The sequence below is a fragment of the Orcinus orca genome, chromosome 2 (genome assembly GCF_937001465.1).
Source record: "Orcinus orca chromosome 2, mOrcOrc1.1, whole genome shotgun sequence".
In the NCBI taxonomy this organism is placed as follows: domain Eukaryota; kingdom Metazoa; phylum Chordata; class Mammalia; order Artiodactyla; family Delphinidae; genus Orcinus; species Orcinus orca.
This window is the reverse complement of record NC_064560.1, coordinates 101,781,628-101,802,937: the sequence shown is the minus strand read 5'-3', so window position 1 is coordinate 101,802,937 and position 21,310 is coordinate 101,781,628.

Sequence of the window (21,310 nt, the reverse complement as noted above, 5' to 3'; positions counted from 1 at the left end):
CTATGTGATTTTTGTCATCCCACTCCTAGGTATTTACCAAAGGTAAATGAAAACATGTGTCCATACAAAGACTTGTATACAATGCAGCTTATGATGGCTGAAAACTGAAAACAACCTTTACTCGTTTTCTGCGCTGCGTAACAAATTACTATAAATTTAGTGGCTTAAAATAGGTATTTTATTTAATTGATTTTTGAATAGGCAATTCACTAACATAGTTCAAAATGCCAAAGGTATGTAAAAGTATAAAGTGAAAAGTCTTCATCACACCCCAGACCCCCAGGCATCTACTTCCCCTCCCTACTGTACTCCTTGTTTAAAGAGCTTTTACAGAGCTGTTTTGCGCACATAAAAGCAAATCTGTATGTGCCTGTATGTGCATGCATATATGTGTGCATTTATATGTTTATATGAGTGCAAAGAATGGAATGATACACACCAGATTATTATCATTGGTTACTTTGTGTGTGTTGGGTAAGGGGGGTGTAAATGAGAAACAAAGAAAATCTATTACATTTTCTTTATACATATTGTATCATTTAACTGGTTGGTCTAATTCTAGTCAAAAGCTCAGGCTTTTGAGAAACAGACTACCTATTTGATTATCTTTGACAAATTTCTTATTCTTTCTGTGCCTCAGTTTCCTCATTTACAAATGGCACTAATAATTTCTATTTCATAAGATTTGGGGGACAATTATAGCACATAATTGATATAAAGTGCTTTTGGCCTAATGCCTGGCATATAGCAAATGGTTAGTAAATGTTAGCTGTAAAATATAAGCACCTTAAACTAATTTTAAGAAAATGAGAATGATTCAAAAGGATCTAAGCATCCAAATAAAGAAGCTAGAAAAAGGACAACAAAATAAACTTAGAGAAATATGAAAGGGACATTTTAGGTCAAGAGTGTGGTAAATTCACACTTTAAACGCTCTTCCTGCTCTACATATGTGAATTATAGATTCAATTAACAATAAGAAAAAGCCTGACTCATGCTCAAATACAAAATAAGAATTTCTCTGGGTTATAAGTAGAAGGCAACAAAGTATCAACAGAAAGATGTAGCTAAAGCTACAGCCCTGCAGATTTCTAGGTCCAGGAAGCAGCCAGAAGTCACTGGGAGTGTTTACTACTCTGAGGTGGCAAAATCACTCCATATGTGGTGTGGAACCATGGTATGGTTGGGCTCTCTGTGTGAAAATAGTTGGTGATTTCTGCCTGACATAACTGCTTATGTAAACCTGTATAACTTTATTATTGGTAAGAAAAGCAGAGAAAACTGCACAGAGACCTTAGTAAAGCTGCATACCACCTTGGATACAGGGCCAGTGATAGCCCCAAACCATTCTGGGGCAGGAGTTTTTAGCCGTGGAGGCGTAGTTTTGGACTAGGGTCCTGGATGAGTAGAGGGAGGAAACCACAAAATTGCCAAATAGGGAAGGGTGAGCACAGAAAAAAGGAGAGGAGGAAAAAAACTCCCACTGAAAATGAATCTGTAGGTGAAAATTCCAAACCATCTGATGAAAATGAACATTATCAAACAAAGCCAAGAATAGAATTCACTGAAAATAACCCAAAAGTCTGCACAAATATTTAAAAAATCTTCCTAAATGGGTCCATAATCTAGAAAGAAAGGAGGAACACAGGAGAAAACTTATTGAAGGCAGGAATGCAGAAAATTTGAGAATTTGAGTACTGAAGTTGATTTCTGCTTTGAGTCACTTGCTGAACAAGATGAACCTGAGCATCAGTTTTTACAGCCTTCCCTCTGAAGAAGAAAAAGAAAGTTTATGTCAAATAGGAGACTGTCCTACAAAAATAAGACCACAGAAGTCTACCCTGTAGTGTAAAGGTGAATTAAAAATAACCCCCCACACTCCCTCAACCACTGGGACTGCAAGAAAAATGATCAGTTTGAGAACTGTGGCATGTTGGGAGTAGGGAAGATTTCCCCTGAGAATTTGTATTCACAAGCTGGCCTTCAAGCAGGTTTGCAGCCTGAATTTGTTATTTTGGTAGTCCATAAAACCTCAAATCATGAATTAAAAGTTGTGATGGACTAGTACTACCATCAGATGCTTGACACAATCTAACCCTCTTTGGAGGAAACTTCATTCATTCCAGGCCTCTAAAAATTACCATGTGAGGAAAATTAACACTTAGATCACAATAAAAATAAAAGCACTAAACATCAAGGACATAAGACCCCATAAGTGAGAATAGCTGAAACAGCAGTGAGCCGAATCAGAGCTGAAAAAACTTCACAGGTGAGAATATTCAGACATGAAAATAATTTTGCTTAATATGCTTCAAGGAGTTTGAAAATAATAAGTAACTCACAAGCAGAGTTGAAGAAATACTCAAAGAGAATGTCTACAATGAAAAATATAATAACTGAAACTTAAAAAATTCAACAGATATAGTTAATGGCAGGTTAGATACAGGGAAAGATATTATTGGAAGAACTGAATGTGTTATGCAGAATGTAGCCCAGAATGAACATGAAAAGAAAACAAAAGGTTAAGAGTAATGAAGTAAAGAGTAAAAAAAGGAAAAGTCTGAGTAAGAAAAGTCTTACTCAGAGTTTTAAAAAGAGAGAATGGAACAGATGCTGAAAATGAACAGATAGTGGCTGAAAAGATTCCAGCAAGTCACCCATGCACAGATTCAAAAACTCTATTAAGAAAGATAATAAACAAAAACCCATACCTAAACATATCATTATGAATCTACAGAGCAAAAAAGACTAAAACACCTTAAACGTTGCCAGAAAAAAAGGAGCAACAATAGGATGGACAGCTGACTTTTTAGCAACAAACACAGAAGTCAGAAAAAATAAATGGTATTTTAATATGCTGAAAGAAAATTACTCTTCTATATATGATTCTATACTCAAAAAATTACTTTCCATGATGAGGATTAAAATAAAGACATTTCTGATCAGGCAAAAGCTGAGAATCTACAATCTGAAAACTCCCCACTGAAGAGCATAAAGGATGTACTTCAGGCAAAGGAGAGTGAACCCAGATAGAAGTCTGAAATACAAGAAGGAATGAAGAAGAATAAACTAGTAAATATGATGGTAAATCTGAATGAACCTGACTGAAGGGTTAATTTCTGTCATGAGAAATTCCTAGAGGCCTAAAATGAAGGTGGGGTCCTCTAAAGAGAATTAGCTCTGACATTTGGAGGTACTACTCAAGTGGTTAAAACAAAACAAAGGATTAATGTACACGACAATTCTAGGGGCCTGTATTAGTCAGTGTTATCCAGAGAAACAGAACCAATAGGATATATAGAAAGAGATATATGTAAGAGGAGATTTATTATAGGAATTGGTTCACATGGTATGGAGACCAAGAAGCCCCAGGATCTGCCATATGCAAGCTGGAGGGCCAAGGAAGCCCATGATATAATTAAGTCTGAGTTCCAAGGACTGAGAACTGGGGGGATGATGGTATAGTTCCAATTTGAGTTGAAAATCCTGAGAACCAGGAGCGCCTATGGCAGAAGTCAGGAGAAGATGGGTGTCTCATGTTAAGCAGAAAGAGAGAGTAAATTCACCCTTCTCTGCCATGCTGCTCTCTTTGAGCTCTGGAGGGATTGTATGATGCCCACCCACACTGGGGAGGGCCATCTGCTTTACTCAGCTCACCAATTCAAATGCTAATCTCGGGGACGAGGGGAAGATGGCGGGAGAGTAAGAAGCAGAGATCACCTTCCTCCCCACAGATACACCAGAAATACATCTACACGTGGAACAACTCCTACAGAACACCTACTGAATGCTGGCAGAAGACCTCAGACCTCCCAAAAGGCAAGAAAGTCCCCACGTACCTGGGTAGGGCAAAAGAAAAAAGAATAAACAGAGACAAAAGGATAGGGACGGGACCCGCACCAGTGGGAGGGAGCTGTGAAGGAGGAAAGGTTTCCACACACTAGGAAGCCCCTTTTGCGGGCGGAGACTGCGGGTGGCGGAGGGGGGAAGCTTCAGAGCCACGGAGGAGAGTGCAGCAACAGGGGTGCGGAGAGCAAAGCGGACAGATTCCCGCACAGAGGATTGGTGCCGACCGGCACTCACCAGACCGAGAGGCTTGTCTGCTTACCCGCCAGGGCAGGCGGAGCTGGGAGCTGAGGCCTGGGCTTCGGTCGGAGCACAGGGAGAGGACTGGGGCTTGCAGCGTGAACACAGCCTGCAGGGGGTTAGTGCACCACGGCTAGCCGGGAGGGAGTCCGGGGAAAAGTCTGGACCTGCTGAAGAGGGAAGAGACTTTTTCTTCCCTCTTTGTTTCCTAGTGCGCCAGGAGAGGGGATTGAGTGCTGCTTAAAGGAGCTCCAGAGATGGGCGCGGCTAACAGCATGGACCCCAGAGACGGGCATGAGACACTAAGGCTGCTGCTGCCGCTACCAAGAAGCCTGTGGGCGAGCACAGGTCACTATCCACACCCCCCTTCCGGGCAGCCTGTGCAGCTTGCCACTGCCAGGGTCCCGCGATCCAGGGACAACTTACCCGAGAGAATGCACGGCGCGCCTCAGGCTGGTGCAACGTCACGCTGGTCTCTGCCGCCGCAGGCTGGCCCCGCACAACGTACCCCTCCCTCCCCCCAGTCTGAGTGAGCCAGAGTCCCCGAATCAGCGGCTCCTTTAACCCCGTCCTGTCTGAGCGAAGAACAGATGCCCTCCAGCGACCTACACCCAGAGGTGGGGCCAAATCCAAAACTGAGCCCTGGGAGCTGTGAGAACAAAGAAGAGAAAGGGAAATCTCTCCCAGCAGCCTCAGAGCAGGGGATTAAAGCTTCACAATCAACATGATGTACCCTGCATCTGTGGAATACATGAATAGACAACGAATCATCCCAAATTGAGGAGGTGGACTTTGAGAGCAAGATTTATTATTTTATCCCCTTTTCCTCTTTTTGTGAGTGTGTATGTGTATGCTTCTGTGTGAGATTTTGTCTGTATAGCTTTGCTTCCACCATTTGTCCCAGGGTTCTATCTGTCCGTTATCATTTTTTTTTTTTTGCTTTTTCTAAAAAAATATTTTTTCTTAATAATTATTTTTTTATTTTAATAACATTATTTTATTTCACCTTACTTTATTTCTTTCGTTCCTTCTTTCCCTCCTTCCTCCCTCCTTCCCTCCCTTCTTTCTTCCTTCCTTTCTTTCTTTCTTCCTTCCCTTTCTTTCTTTCTCTTACTTTCTTCCTTCCTTTCTTTCTTCCTTCCCTTTCTTTCTCTTACTTTCTTCCTTCCCTCTCTTTCTCTTTCTTCCTTTCTCTTTTCCTTCCTTCCTTCCTTCCTTCCTTTCTTCCTTTCTTTCTTTCTTTCTCTCTTTCTACTTTTTCTCTCTTTTATTATGAGCTGTGTGGATGAAAGGCTCTTGGTGCTCCAGACAGGAGTCAGTGCTGTGCCTCTGAGGTGGGAGAGCCAACTTCAGGACACTGGTCCACAACAGACCTCCCAGCTCCATATAATATCAAACGGCGAAAATCTCCCAGTGATCTCCATCTCAAAACCAGAACCCAGCTTCACTCAACGACCAGCAAAATACAGTGCTGGACACCCTATGCCAAACAACTAGCAAGACAGGAACACAACCCCACCCATTAGCAGAGAGGCTGCCTAAAATCATAATAAGTCCTCAGACACCCCAAAACAAACCACCAGACGTGGACCTGCCCACCAGAAAGAGAAGATCCAGGCTCATCCACCAGAACACAGGCACTAGTACCCTCCACCAGGAAGCCTACACAACCCACTGAACCAAATTTAGCCACTGGGGACAGACATCAAAAACAACGGGAACTATGAACCTGCAGCCTACAAAAAGGAGACCTCAAACACAGTAAGATAAACAAAATGAGAAGACAGAAAAACACACAGCAGATGAAGGAGCAAGATAAAAACCCACCAGACCTAACAAATGAAGAGGAACTAGGCAGTCTACCTGAAAAAGAATTCAGAATGATAGTAAAGATGATCCAAAATCTTGGAAATAGAATAGACAAAATGCAAGAAACATTTAACAAGGACCTAGAAGAACTAAAGATGAAACAAGCAATGATGAACAATACAATAATTGAAATTAAAAATACTCTAGATGGGATCAATAGCAGAATAACTGAAGCAGAAGCACAGATAAGTGACCTGGAAGATAAAACAGTGGAAATAACTACTGCAGAGCAGAATAAAAAAATAAGAATGAAAAGAACTGAGGACAGTCTCAGAGACCTCTGGGACAACAATAAATGCACCAACATTTGAATTATAGGGGTTCCAGAAGAAGAGAAAAAAAAAGGGACTGAGAAAATATTTGAAGAGATTATAGTTGAAAACTTCCCTAGTATGGGAAAGGAAATAGTGAAGTCCAGGAAGCACAGAGAGTCCCATACAGGATAAATCCAAGGAGAAATATGCCAAGACACATATTAAGCAAACTATCAAAAATTAAATACAAAGACAACATATTAAAAGCAGCAAGGGAAAAACAACAAAGAACACACAAGGGAATCCCCACATGGTTAACAGCTGATATTTCAGCAGAAACTCTGCAAGCCAGAAGGGACTGGCAGGACATATTTAAAGTGATGAAGGAGAAAAACCTACAACCAAGATTACTCTACCCAGCAAGGATCTCATTCAGATTTGATGGAGAAATTAAAACCTTTACAGGCAAGAAAAACCTGAGAGAGTTCAGCACCACCAAACCAGCTTTACAACAAATGCTAAAGGAACTTCTCTAAGCAAGAAACACAAGAGAAGGAAAAGACCTACAATAATGAACCCAAAACAATTAAGAAAATGGGAATAGGAACATACATATCGATAATTACCTTAAATGTAAATGGATTAAATGCTCTCACCAAAAGACACAGATTGGCTGAATGGATACAAAACAAGACCCATATATATGCTGTTTACAAGAGACCCACTTCAGACCTAGAGACGCATACAGACTGAAAGTAAGGGGATGGAAAAAGATATTCCATGCAAATGTAAACCAAAAGAAAGGTGGAGTAGCAATTCTCCTATCAGACAAAATAGACTTTAAAATAATGACTATTAGAAGAGACAAAGAAGGACACTACATAATGATCAAGGGATCGATCCAAGAAGAAGATATAACAATTGTAGATATTTATGCACCCAACAAAGGAGCACCTCAATACATAAGGCAAATACTAACAGCCATAAAAGGGGAAATCGCCAGTAACACATTCATAGTAGGAGACTTTAACACCCCACTTTAACCAATGTACAAATCATCCAAAATGAAAATAAATAAGGAAACACAAGCTTTAAATGATACATTAAACAAGATGGATTTAACTGATATATTTATAGGACATTCCATCCAAAAACAACAGAATACACATTTTTCTCAAGTGCTCATGGAACATTCTCCAGGACAGATCATATCTTGGGTCACAAATAAAGCCTTGGTAAATTTAAGAAAATAGAAATTGTATCAAGTATCTTTTCCGATGACAACGCTATGAGACTAGATATCAATTACAGGAAAAGATCTGTAAAAAGTACAAACACGTGGAGGCTAAACAATACAGTACTTAATAACCAAGTGATCACTGAAGAAATCAAAGAGTAAATTAAAAAATACCTAGAAACAAATGACAATGGAGACATGATGACCCAAAACCTATGGGATACAGAAAAAGCTGTTCTAAGAGGGAAGTTTATAGCAATATAATCCTACCTTAAGAAACAGGAAGCATCTCGAATAAACAACCTAACCTTGCACCTAAAGCAATTAGAGAGATAAGAACAAAAAAACCCCAAAGTTAGCAGAAGGAAAGAAATCATAAACATCAGATCAGAAATAAATGAAAAAGAAAGAAGGAAATGATGGCAAAGATCAATAAAACTAAAAGCTGGTTCTTTGAGAAGATAAACAAAAATGATAAACCATTAGCCAGACTCATCAAGAAAAACAGGGAGAAGACTCAAATCAATAGAATTAGAAATGAAAAAGGAGAAGTAACAACTGACACTGCAGAAACACAAAAGATCATGAGAGATTACTACAAGCAATGCTATGCCAATAAAATGGACAACCTGGAAGAAATGGACAAATTCTTAGAAATGCACAACCTGCCAAGAATGAATCAGGAAGAAATAGAAAATATGAACAGACCAATCACAAGCACTGAAATTAAAACTGTGTTTAAAAATCTTCCAACAAACAAAAGCCCAGGACCAGATGGCTTCACAAGTGAATTCTATCAAATATTTAGAGAAGAGCGAACACCTACCTTCTCAAACTCTTCCAAAATATAGCAGAGGGAGGAACACTCCCAAACTCATTCTATGAGGCCACCATCACCCTGATACCAAAACCAGACAAAGATGTCACAAAGAAAGAAAACTACAGGCCAATATCACTGACGAACATAGATGCAAAAATCCTCAACAAAATACTAGCAAACAGAATCCAACAACACATTAAAAGGATCACACACCATGATCAAGTGGGGTTTATTCCAGGAATGCAAGGATTCTTCAATATACGTAAATCAATCAATGTGATATACCATATTAACAAATTAAGAAGAAAAACCATATGGTCATCTCAATAGATGCAGAGAAAGCTTTTGACAAAATTCAACGGCAATTTATGATAAAAACCCTGCAGAAAGTAAGCATAGAGGGAACTTACCTCAACATAATAAAGGCCATATATGATAAACGCACAGCCAACATCGTCCTCAATGGTGAAAAACTGAAAGCATTTCCACTAAGATCAGGAAAAAGACAAGGTTGCCCACTCTCACCATTATTATTCAACATAGTTTTGTAAGTTTTAGCCACAGCAGAGAAGAAAAGGAAATAAAAGGAATGCAAATGGGAAAAGAAGAAGTGAAGCTGTCACTGTTTGCAGATGACATGATATTATACATAGAGAATCCTAAAGATGCTACCAGAAAACTACTAGAGCTAATCAATGAATTTGGTAAAGTAGCAGGATACAAAATTAATGCACAGAAATCTCTGGCATTCCTATACACTAATGATGAAAAATCTGAAAGTGAAATCAAGAAAACACTCCCATTTACCACTGCAACCAAAAGAACAAAATATCTAGGAATAAACCTACCTAAGGAGACAAAAGACGTGTATGCAGAAAATTATAAGACACTGAAGAAAGAAATTAAAGATGATACAAATAAATGGAGAGCTATACCATGTTCTGGATTGGAAGAATCAACATTGTGAAAATGACTCTACTACCCAAAGCAATCTACAGATTCAACGCAATCCCTATCAAACTACCACTGGCATTTTTCACAGGACTAGAACAAAAAATTTCACAATTTGTATGGAAACACAAAAGACCCCGAATAGCCAAAGCAATCTTGAGAATGAAAAACGGAGCTGGAGGAATCAGGCTCCCTGCCTTCAGATTATACTCCAAAGCTACAGTAATCAAGACAGTATGGTAGTGGCACAAAAACAGAAATATAGATCAATGGAACAGGATAGAAAGCCCAGAGATAAACCCACGCACATATGGTCTCCTTATCTTTGATAAAGGAGGCAGGAATGTACAGTGGAGAAAGGACAGCTTCTTCAATAAATGGTGCTGGGAAAACTGGACAGGTACATGTAAAAGTATGAGATTAGATCACTCCCTAACACCATACACAAAAAGAAGCTCAAAATGGATTAAAGTCCTAAATGTAAGGCCAGAAACTATCAAACTGTTAGAGGAAAACATAGGCAGAACACTCTATGACATAAATCACAGCAAGATCTTCTTTGACCCACCTCCTAGAAAAATGGAAATAAAAAGAAAAATAAAAAAATGGGACCTAATGAAACCTCAAAGCTTTTGCACAGCAAAGGAAACCATAAACAAGATGAAAAGACAACCCTCAGAATGGGAGAAAATATTTGCAAATGAAGCAACTGACAAAGGATTAATCTCCAAAATTTATAAGCAGCTCATGCAGCTTAATAACAAAAAAACAAACAACCCAACCCAAAAATGGGCAGAAGACCTAAATAGACATTTCTCCAAAGAAGATATACAGATTGCCAACAAACACATGAAAGAATGTTCAACATCATTAATCATTAGAGAAATGCAAATCAAAACTACAATGAGATATCATCTCACACCGGTCAGAATGGCCATAATCAAAAAATCTAGAAACAGTAAATGCTGGAGAGGGTGTGGAGAAAAGGGAACACTCTTGCACTGCTGGTGGGAATGTGAATTGGTACAGCCACTATGGAGAACAGTATGGAGGTTCCTTAAAAAACTAAAAATAGAACTACCATACGACCTAGCAATCCCACTACTGGGCATATACCGTGAGAAAACCGTAATTCAAAAAGAGTCATGTAATAAAATGTTCATTGCAGCTCTATTAACAATAGCCCAGAGATGGAAACAACCTAAGTGTCCATCATCGGATGAATGGATAAAGAAGATGTGGCACATATATACAATGGAATATTACTCAGCCATAAAAAGAAACGAAACTGAGCTATTTATAACGAGGTGGATGGACCTAGAGTCTGTCATACAGAGTGAAGTCAGAAAGAGAAAGGCAAATACCATATGCTAACACATATATATGGAATTTAAGGGAAAAAAATGTCATGAAGAACCTAGGGGTAAGACAGGAATAAAGACACAGACCTACTAGAGAATGGACTTGAGGATATGGGGAGGGGGAAAGGTAAGCTGTGACAAAGCGAGAGAGTGGCATGGACATATATACACTACCAAACGTAAAATAGATAGCTAGTGGGAAGCAGGCGCATAGCACAGGGAGATCAGCTCGGTGCTTTATGATTACCTAGTGGGATTGGATAGGGAGGGTGGGAGTGAGGGAGACGCAAGAGGGAAGAGATATGGGAACATATGTATATGTATAGTGATTCACTTTGTTATAAAGCAGAAACTAACGCACCATTGTAAAGCAATTATACTCCAATAAAGATGTAAAAAATATATATATATATATAAAGAAACACCAAAAACAAACAAACAAACAAAAAAAACAAATGCTAATCTCTTCTGGAAACACCCTCACAGACACATCCAGAAATAGTGTTTTACCAGCTATCTGGGCAGCCCTTAGCTCTGTCGACACACAGAATTAACCATCATAGGGTCCAATAAACATGTATTGAATGAATGAATGAATGAATGAACATTATAATTAGCTCTTTATTAGTTTCTAGCAGAGGCTAAAAACTGGCTGCTTGTCAACCATTTCTAGTTTGCAAAGAGTTTGTAAACTATTGGCTGACAACACATTGGCCAAGAAAGAACCCCCCAAAACCAAGAAACAATAACAAAAAAACCCAGGAGATTAAACATCAAGAACTGAGCTTATGTTCCTGGTGGTCAGTTGTGGACTGCAACTAACTCACAGCTACCACCTCAGAAGGGGTATGTAGTCTTCCACAGGCAATTGGAATTAAAGTGTTTTTACATCCTTATTTAGGAATAGGTTAAAAATAATTGACTTCATTAATAAGCTAAGGATATATGGTATAATTGGCAAGCAGAGACTACTATAAGTTTTTATTTCTCTTACCTAACAGGGAAAAAAAGCATGGCACATGTGGCAAGGAACTACAGTTAGGCTTTCTGCATGAAAATAGTTGTAATCACTATTGATTAGAGCCATGATGAAATTTCCTCTTTTGTAGACCCTAGCAGAGGCTTATAACTGAACTGTCAACATGTTTTTGTTTTTTTACACATTTTTGGCCAACACTTAAAAATCAAGAGATCTCATATCCCATTCTAAGTCTGCATTTCTGATTGGCAGTAGTGGACTAGAACTGACTGATGAGCAGAGTTTACCATTAGAAAAGGGTATGTGGTCTCAAGTGGAATTTAAAAGTGTTTTTAGTTCCTGTTTGGGGAAAGGGTAAATATAATTAAGTTTAAACTTTAAAAAATTAAGGATATATGGTATAATTCTTGGGTTACCCAATAAAAAGTTTTTTTTAAAAAAGAATTTAGAATATATAACTTCCAAAACCAGTAGAATTTAAAAAAAGAGGTGAAAAAGGATACTTCAAAAGAAGACAAGAAATAAGATTTAAAAACTTAAGAAATGGGCTTCCCTGGTGGCGCAGTGGTTGAGAGTCCGCCTGCCGATGCAGGGGACACGGGTTCTTACCCCGGTCAGGAAAGATCCCACATGCCGCGGAGCAGCTAGGCCCGTGAGCCATGGCTGCTGAGACTGCGCGTCCGGAGCCTGTGCTCCACAATGGGAGAGGCCACAACAGTGAGAGGCCTGCGAACCGCAAAAAAAAAAAAAAAAGAAATGGCAACAGAAATCTGTTTTCTAGATATAGAAAAATTGATCAGTACCATAAATGCAGTAGACTTAATGCTATAAATAAAAGACAAAGATTATCTGATTGATTTTTTAAAATAAATTTATTTATTTAATTCATTTATTTAGGCTGTGTTGGGTCTTCATTGTTGTGCACGGGCTTTGTCTAGTTGCAGCAAGAGGGGGCTACTCTTGGTTGTGGTGTGCGGGCTTCTCATTGCGGTGGCTTCTCTTTGTTGTGGAGCATGGGCTCTAGGCATGTGGGCTTCAGTATTTGTGGCACGCAGGCTCAGTAGCTGTGGCTTGTGGGCTCTAGAGCACAGGCTCAGTAGGTGTGGCACACAGGCTTAGTTGCTCTGTGGCACGTGGGATCTTCCTGGACCAGGGCTCAAACCTGAGTCCCCTGCATTGGCAGGCAGATTCTTAACCACTGTGCCACCAGGGAAGTCCCTGAATTTTAATAACATAATTTTATGCTACAGAAAGTATAAGAGTGGGAAAATAAATATTAAAAACATACGAACCAAAAGAAAGTTTGTATAGCTGTATCAAACAAAATACAGGAACACCTCAGAGTTAGTGCAAGTTCAGTTCAAGATCACTGCAATAAAGTGAGTCACATGAATTTTTTGCTTTCCTAGTGAATATAAACGTTATGTTTACATTATACCATAGTCTATTAAGTGTGCAATAGCATTATGCCTAAAAAATGTACATACCTTAATTTAAAAATACTTTATTGCTAAAAAATGCTAACCATCAACTGAGCCTTCAGAGAGGTGTGTAGTAACGTCAAAGATCATGGTCACACATCACCATAACAATGTAACAGTAATGAAAAAATTTGAAATACTGTGAGAATTACCAAAATGTGACACAGAGACATGAAATGAGCAAATGCCGCTGGAAAAATGGTGACAATTTCCTTGATGCAGGGTTACCACAAACCTTCAGTTTGTTAAAAATGCAGTATCTGGGTTTCCCTGGTGGCACAGTGGTTGAGAGTCTGCCTGCCGATGCAGGGGACACGGGTTCATGCCCCGGTCTGGGAGGATCCCACGTGCCGCGGAGCGGCTGAGCCCGTGTGCCATTGCCGCTCAGCCTGCGCGTCCACAGCCTGTGCTCCGCAACGGGAGAGGCCACAGCGGTGAGAGGCCCGCGTATTGCAAAAAAAAAAAAAATGCAGTATCTGTGAAGTGCAATAAAGCAAAGCGCAATAAAACAAGCTATGCCTGTACATTTTAAGTATTACTAGAGATATAGAGGGTCACTACATAATAAGGCTCAAGTCACCAGGAAAATAAACTAAGCTTGTAGGCATATAATCTCAAAGCAAAAGTTGATAAAATTATAGCTTATATAAAAATCCATTATCAGAGTCAGATTTTAAAATATTTCTCTCAGTAACTGATAGATGAAGGGAAAAAAAATCAGTAAAGCTATAGATGATTTGAACAACATAGTTAAGAAATTTGATCTCAGGTGTCTACCTTCTGCCCAAAAGACTTCTTTTAGCATTTCTTGTAACGTGGTTCTCCTAGTGGTGAATTTTCAAAGGCTTTGCCTTTGTTTGAAAAGCATTTTTGCTGGGAATACAATTCTAGGTTTACAGGGTTTTTTTTTTTTTTTTTTCCAGTACGTTTAAGGAATTCTGATGTCATCCTTATTTTTGTTCCTCTGTATGTCATTGTCTTTTTTATCTGGTTGCTTAAAATTCTTAAATTTTTTCTCTTTATTACTGGTTTTAAGCAATTTGATTATGTTGTCTTTGTGAGTCTTCTTCATGTATCATGTATCATCAAATCCCTTGCAGCTTGTTGAGCTTCTTGGATCTGGGGGTTTAGAGTTTTCAAGTTTAGAAAATATAGGCCTCTTGATGTCCCACGGCTCACTAAATAGTTTCTATTGCTATGTCTTCAAATTCCGTGATCTTTTCTTCTGCTATGTCTGCTCTGCTATTAATTCCATCAGCATAATTTTTATCTCAGACATTGTAGTTTCCATCTCTAAAGCTCAATTTGGGTCTTTTTAACATCCTCTTAACTTTTCGAAGATAGTTGTAGATATGTTTTAATATCCTGTCACAATTCTGACATCTGTTTCAGTTCTGGGTCAGTTTTGACTGGCTGTTTTTCTCATTATGGTCATGTTTTCCTGCTTCTTTGTATGCCTGGTAATCTTTAACTGGATGTCAGACACTGTGAGTTTTACCTTTGTGGGTGCTAGATATTTTTGTATTCCTATATATCTTCTTGAATTTTGTTCTGGGATACAGTACACTTGTATGTAAATTATTTGACCCTTTCAGGTCTTACTTTTATGATTTGTTAGTTGGGTAAAGAGCAGTGCTCAGTCTAGGGCTAATTATTCCCATAGTAAGAACTTCCTGAGTTCTCTACCCAGTGCTCCATGAATTATAATTTTTTTTTTCATTCTGTCTGGTAGGAATATGCACTGTTTCTGTAACCCCCTAATCCTTTCAGATTGTCCTTTCTCTAGCCTTGGGTAGTTGCTGAATACTACAAATCTCTCTGCGCAGCTCTCTCCTCTTTGGGACTTGGCCCTATGAACTCGAACTCCCTGGGTTTCTCCAGACTCTCAGCTCTGTCTCCTCAACCTAGGGAATCTCCCAGTTTTTGTCTCAGTTTCCTTTCCCCGTGTTAAAGCTTGGAAACTCTCAAAGCAGTAAGCTGAGGTAATTATAAGGCTCACCTAATTTGTTTTCTCTCACGGATCACTGTCTTTCATTCCTGATATCACTGTCTTGAAAAACAGTTTCATGTTGCTTTGTTTGTTTCAGAGGGGAGGGTTAAATCCAGTCCTTATTACTACAAGTTGGTCAGAAGTGAAAGTTCTAAAACTATTTTTTAAATTATGCAATAAAACAATTTTTAAAAATCCTTAGGGGGACTAATATAAAATTACTGTGCAATAGGATAATAGTAAAAGATAGGAAATGCTGAGATCTAAAAAGGTTAGAAAATTCTAATAGGTCCTCAGGCACAGGCATGAAAAGATTTTCATAATGTTACTAAGTTTATCAGTTAGGATAGGTTAGAATTATGTTATGGTAACCACCCTCAAATCTCAATTACTAAAAGCAAAAAGGTTTATTTCTTACTCATTTTAAAAGTCCATTGCAAATTGGGAAGGTGATTCTTCTCTTCATCACAGTTACTCAAATGACAGAGCAACCACCAACTCAAACGTTGCCAATAAACAAATTAGAGGAAAGACAGGAGTCTAGAGAGTCTCAAATTGGCAATTCAATTCTCCAGCTCAGAAGTGGAGCCCGCGATTCATGGGCCAGACCCAGAAAGATGGCACCACCCAACCATAAGGGAAGTGTAATCCTGCTATGTGTCTGGTTCTCTAGAGAGAACTACTGTAACTACATGGTGAAGAGCCCTAATGACTATCACAGACCACGCTTCTGGTCAGTAGTTAATTCAGTGTATCCTCCTTCTTATAGCCAGAACACACTCCTTCTCTTCGAAGGAGAGATAACTCAACAGTACCATTAAATCAATGGCATCAAGCTCAAAGTTCAGCATCTCTTGCTAGTCTCTAAATCAGGGGATAGTATGCACTAGTCACCACTAGATTGGTTATCCTATGAATTAAAAAGCTGTCCTTTACACACACAAGGTTGAAACAGAGATAGAAAAACTGTAAATAAACACTCCTATCCTGAAGGAGAAAGATGGGAAACACACAAGCAGTCACTGGTCCAAAACAATTCTCTGCTACAAGGACACTACTCTGGTGGTGCAAAAATTCGTTGATGAGAACCTGACTCTGCTTGCTGGAAGGGGGTCTCTAATCAATTGCTGTCCGCTATTGATCCCACCACCCAGGAGGTCTTTCCTTTTTTCTTTATCCTTCTTGACCACAGAGGTAGACATTGGGGAATATGTTTTATTTGGGGACCAAGCAACTTTCTCTGTCTGCTACCCCGTGTAGAAAGCTGGGGGCCCAAGGGTCATTTTGAGTTCATCAGTCATAAACTTTTAGTCCAGGCTCATGGTTTGACAGTTCAACTCTCTCAAAATTTTTGCTTTTTATTTATCTGACTGCAGTCAGCAGTGAGCCAATACTCACACCCACAAATTTAAAGATGTGCTCCCCCCAGCTCCTCTTTACACTTGACTGGAGTACCCTGAGTCCATCAGGCACTGGTAGAAGACTGACGTTTTAGCAACTGTTTCCTAAGCCATTTTATATATCTGAACAAATTACTGGGCATTGGTATTTCCAATTCCTGACAGATATTAATATTTAGGATGTGGGTATGAGAAATGAAAACTTCTGGAAATTCTCAGGTATTTCCAAATTACACAGAATTGTGATTCTATATTTTTCATAGCACCATACTTAATATATTTAAAATAGTTATGAGTGACCAAAATAAATACTGAATCATTTTTCTGTGATAGTTATACTAAATGTTCCAGATATTTTCTGTTAAAAAAGACATAATAATAAATGTTTATTAACATGAACCAATGTATTGGGACAAGATTATATATATCAATACCATTATATCTACCTGACATAGATATTTGATAACAGAAAACATTAAATAAAGGAAACGTTAACAAAAATGCCAATAAGTCATTTTTTAAATTGAAAGCACTACAAATATTTGTTTAAAAGTTTTTCTTAAAATGAAATCTATCATACTAAGTGAAGTAAGTCAGACAAAGACAAATATATGATATCAATCATATGTGGAATCTAATTTTAAAAAATGATACAGATGAACTTATTTACAAAACAGAAACAGACTCACCGATTTTGAAAACAAACCTATGGTTACCAAAGGGGAAATGTCGGGGGGAGGGATAAATTAGGAGCTTGGGATTAACATACACACACTACTACTATATATACACACACACACTACTATATATAAAATAGATAACCAACAAGGACCTACTGTATAGCACAGGGAACTCTACTCAATATTCTATAATAACCTATATAGGTGAAGAATCTGAAAAAAAGAATGAATATATGGAATATGTGGAATATGTGGAATATATAACACAACATTGTAAATCAACTATACTTCAATAAAATTTTTAAAAAAGAAATCTAAAAAGACACAACACATTAATTGCCCTATCTGATAGTCTTTATCTTTATTTTATAACAACTATTCCAGACATAGAAATTCTTCTTTCATTTTTGCGTTGATATTAGTGAAGTTGCTAGGGACTGTCCAAAAACATCTTCAAGTTGGTGTTACGTTACATGTTACTTCATAGAAGCTCTTTTCCTTTTTTAATGATAAAAATATTTTGTCTGCTAGCCCAGATTTTGGTCTTACTGTTGCAATTGATAGTGTCTTTGCTAATTTAGACTTTAGATCAGTTTCTGATCTCATTTCAGAATGTTCCACAACATTTACTTCTTTTCTTTGTATTTATTGTTTAAGTATTTGTAAAGAATAGCACCCTTTGGCAAATAATCATACACTGGGAAGTGCCAATAAATTTATTTGGTAGTTACTTGACCAATGCTACATTTGGATCTCCTCTCAAGAGTAAAAACACCACACAGAATCACAAGTCAAAATTGATAACTTATGGAATTATTTTGCTTCTACAACATGTTATTTTTGGAAGACCATTGATGGGATTTGTATAAAGTATCCTATGAATATAAACCTACTAATTTTTATTTTACTTGCAAGAATGACTCACCATTAGCAGCAGACAGGGGCATGAATACACATTTATACCATGGCAATAGCTACAAGTATGACTTGAGTGATCAGACTATGACCACTTCTCTTCTGGGGCTCTTATTGTGGTTCCTGGAAATGTTGACTTTACTCTTGGACTCCACCTGTCAGCATTCCCTAGTCTTACTTTTGAGCTTGACTTCAGAGGATTCCTGCAAACCAGTAATGGCTCTAACTTCATTACTTAGCTTTAATTCTCATAGGAAAGTTACAATACTTTTTCCTGTTTCATCGATTTCTTGACTGATTTGTCTTGAAATTCAGAAAAATATGTGTTTCCCAAGAAATGCTGTGAAGGAATTTCCACATAGAAGAAACACTTCAGGGCCTCTCCTTAACCTAATTAATTGGTATGATGGCCATATTCTTAATTTAATTAAGTTTTCTTGCTTAGGCCTTCTCCTTTTACTGGCTGGGGGTGAGAAGTTTAGCCTTTTCCAACCCTGCAAGTATCTGGATTTGTGGACTTTTTCTATTCTCTTTTGTTCCTACTTTCAATCCTACCATTTCTCATCTGAGTCCACTTCTTTCTCAGAGTAAGTTGTCAAATGCAGCCAATATAGTAACCAAAGCATGCCATTAACATTTTGTTAGTCAAACTCTTCCAATAGAGATACAACTTCATTACGTACACCATTTGTCTTTCAAGTATTACAGTCAAGTTTACCAAATCTCTCACCATAACAGAATGTGGATCACCTCATGTAGCCTTGCCATCTGCCACCTAAGCCAATGCAATACACTGGTGTAATGTAGCTCAGCTGTGTTTCTTCTAATGGCAGCAATCCACTTTCAGGATTAATTCCTACATCAGTAGGGAGAGACTTAGTTATGCTGTAGAACAAAAATTCTCTAACTGCAGTAGCTTAAAATAAAAATGCTATTTCTCCTTCATGCTATATGTGTATCTAAATAAACAGGAAGGCTCTTTTCATAGTCCCTCAGGAACCAAGACTGATATAGCAATCACCATCTGAATAGTAAAAATGTTACCATGCTTGAGGGAAAAGAGGGTTCTAAAGAGTCTCACATTAACAACTAAATCCTCGAAACCAGAAGTCACTTTCACTCACAACTCACTGGCCAGAAACTCGTCATATGGCCACACGCTAGAAATATTTGGTGAATAGCAGGAATGAAAATCTACATTAGGCTAAAAACAAGCTGACTTTGAAGAATCAAAGAAAAAAATCTAGATGAATAAACTCTGAACTTCTACAAGTTAATGCTGGACCGGGAAGCTTTCTATAAGTACTATGGTATGATAATTAAAATAAGTATGGGTTTCTATTTTTCAATTTAAAAACTGAATACTCTTCAATCTAATAAATTATACACTTAGAATTTTAGTACAGGTAAATAAAATATGGACCAAAATTTATGAAATAAGAGCTTCACTGCAGTGTCTATAATAGTGAAAATAAAAGAACAGTTACAAAGTTATGATTATACCCATATAAAAATATAGGGCAGGGCTTCCCTGGTGGCGCAGTGGTTGAGAGTCCGCCTGCCGATGGGGGGGACACGGGTTCGTGCCCCGGTCCGGGAGGATCCCACATGCTGTGGAGTGGCTGGGCCCGCGAGCCACGGCCGCTGGGCCTGCGCGTCTGGAGCCTGTGCTCTGAGACAGGAGAGGCCACAGCAGTGAGAGGCCCGTGTACAGAAAAAAAAAAAAAAAAAAATATATATATATATATAGGGCAGGGGTTGGCAAACTTTTTCTTCAAGTGCCAGATTGTAAATCCTTGAGACTTACAGACCATATGGCCTCTGTCATGTACAACTGTGCTGTTGTAGTGCAAAAGCTACAACAGACAATATATAAACAAATGACATGGCTGTTTTCTAATAAAATTTTGTTTACAAAAATAGGTAGCCAACTGTGGGTCATAGTTTGCTAGCCCCTGATATAGAGCAGTTAAAAATCAAGTTTTTAAGGCAGTGCATAAATGCTTAAAATATTTTGAAAGCTTAAAACTACAGTTTATAGTTACCAAATTCTCCACAAATGGCAGGTTTTACTTAGTATTTAGGAGGGAAAATTCATCTTAAAAAAGAGGTTGAATTGGGTGAGTAATGTAGTCAGTTTTTCTGTTCTGTTTTTGGAAAAGTCAAGCGACCCTAGATGTACCTGAAATACTTCTGTAAACCAAAATCCAAGGTCACCTCTGTGATCAGCAGTTATTCAGGCCATTAACATCTGCAGCTACAGCTTCATTTATAGCTTGGTCCAAAAATCTTCATAATGATGACCCTCTGTGTCATCAAAGAAGACTAAATTATGCATAGTATATTCTTTTAAATAACAAAAGTGATTTTATAATACTTTTAAAAAGCAATTAAAAGTTACCTTTAGCTAACTGTAAAAGTAATTTCACCTAGGACACCTCATCCCTCGATGATGTTACAGATGCTGCTACAGATGTGTTTAATTCCTTACAAGATGATCCAAGTGAAGTATCTTGGAGTTTATAGATTTTGAGATGAAAATTAAACATTACCATGACTTTAAAAAAATCTATTTGACTATTCATTTTGTGTACATGGATTGGCAGATATGCCTCATTAGTAAACAATATTTTTAAAATAATCATTTCTCTTTTAATGCTTAGACATGGGTAAATTGTGTTTTATTTTTTAGCTGAAAAAACAAGTCAGTGTTATAGTAATCTAGTAAAAATGAAACACTTGCAATTCTTTTTAGTGCCTATATACATACAAAAGTCCTAATTCACTGAAGTCAGTACAAGTGAGTGATTCCGGAGTAACAAGTTTGATGGAACAAAAATGATCATGTCAACCATAGTTTAAAAATGACATTACAGAAGCCTAAAAAAATGTAATGATGTCAAAACATTTATAATTATTATATAAAGTGTATCTTTAAATCACATGCTGTCTTTCCTGTTAATAGAATATTCACTAACCCCTCCTCTTGAGGTAAAATTCCTCAATTCCTATTAGTAAAAGAGATCAGTAGGTCCTCTTCTTTAGGTTAAGAGGTCCTCCATTCCATATGCATATAATCACTGTAGGAATAATAAATAAAACTGTAATTAGTACCATCAATGGAAGGGTTATTTGCAAAAACTGATATATTTTAAAAAGGGACATTCAGTATAAATGCTAGGAACTATAGATGTGGTAGAAAACACTAACTTCAGAATCAGATCAAATTATGTTCAAATCTTGGCTTTGTAACCTCAGACAAGTAATTGCCCAGATATCTTTTTACT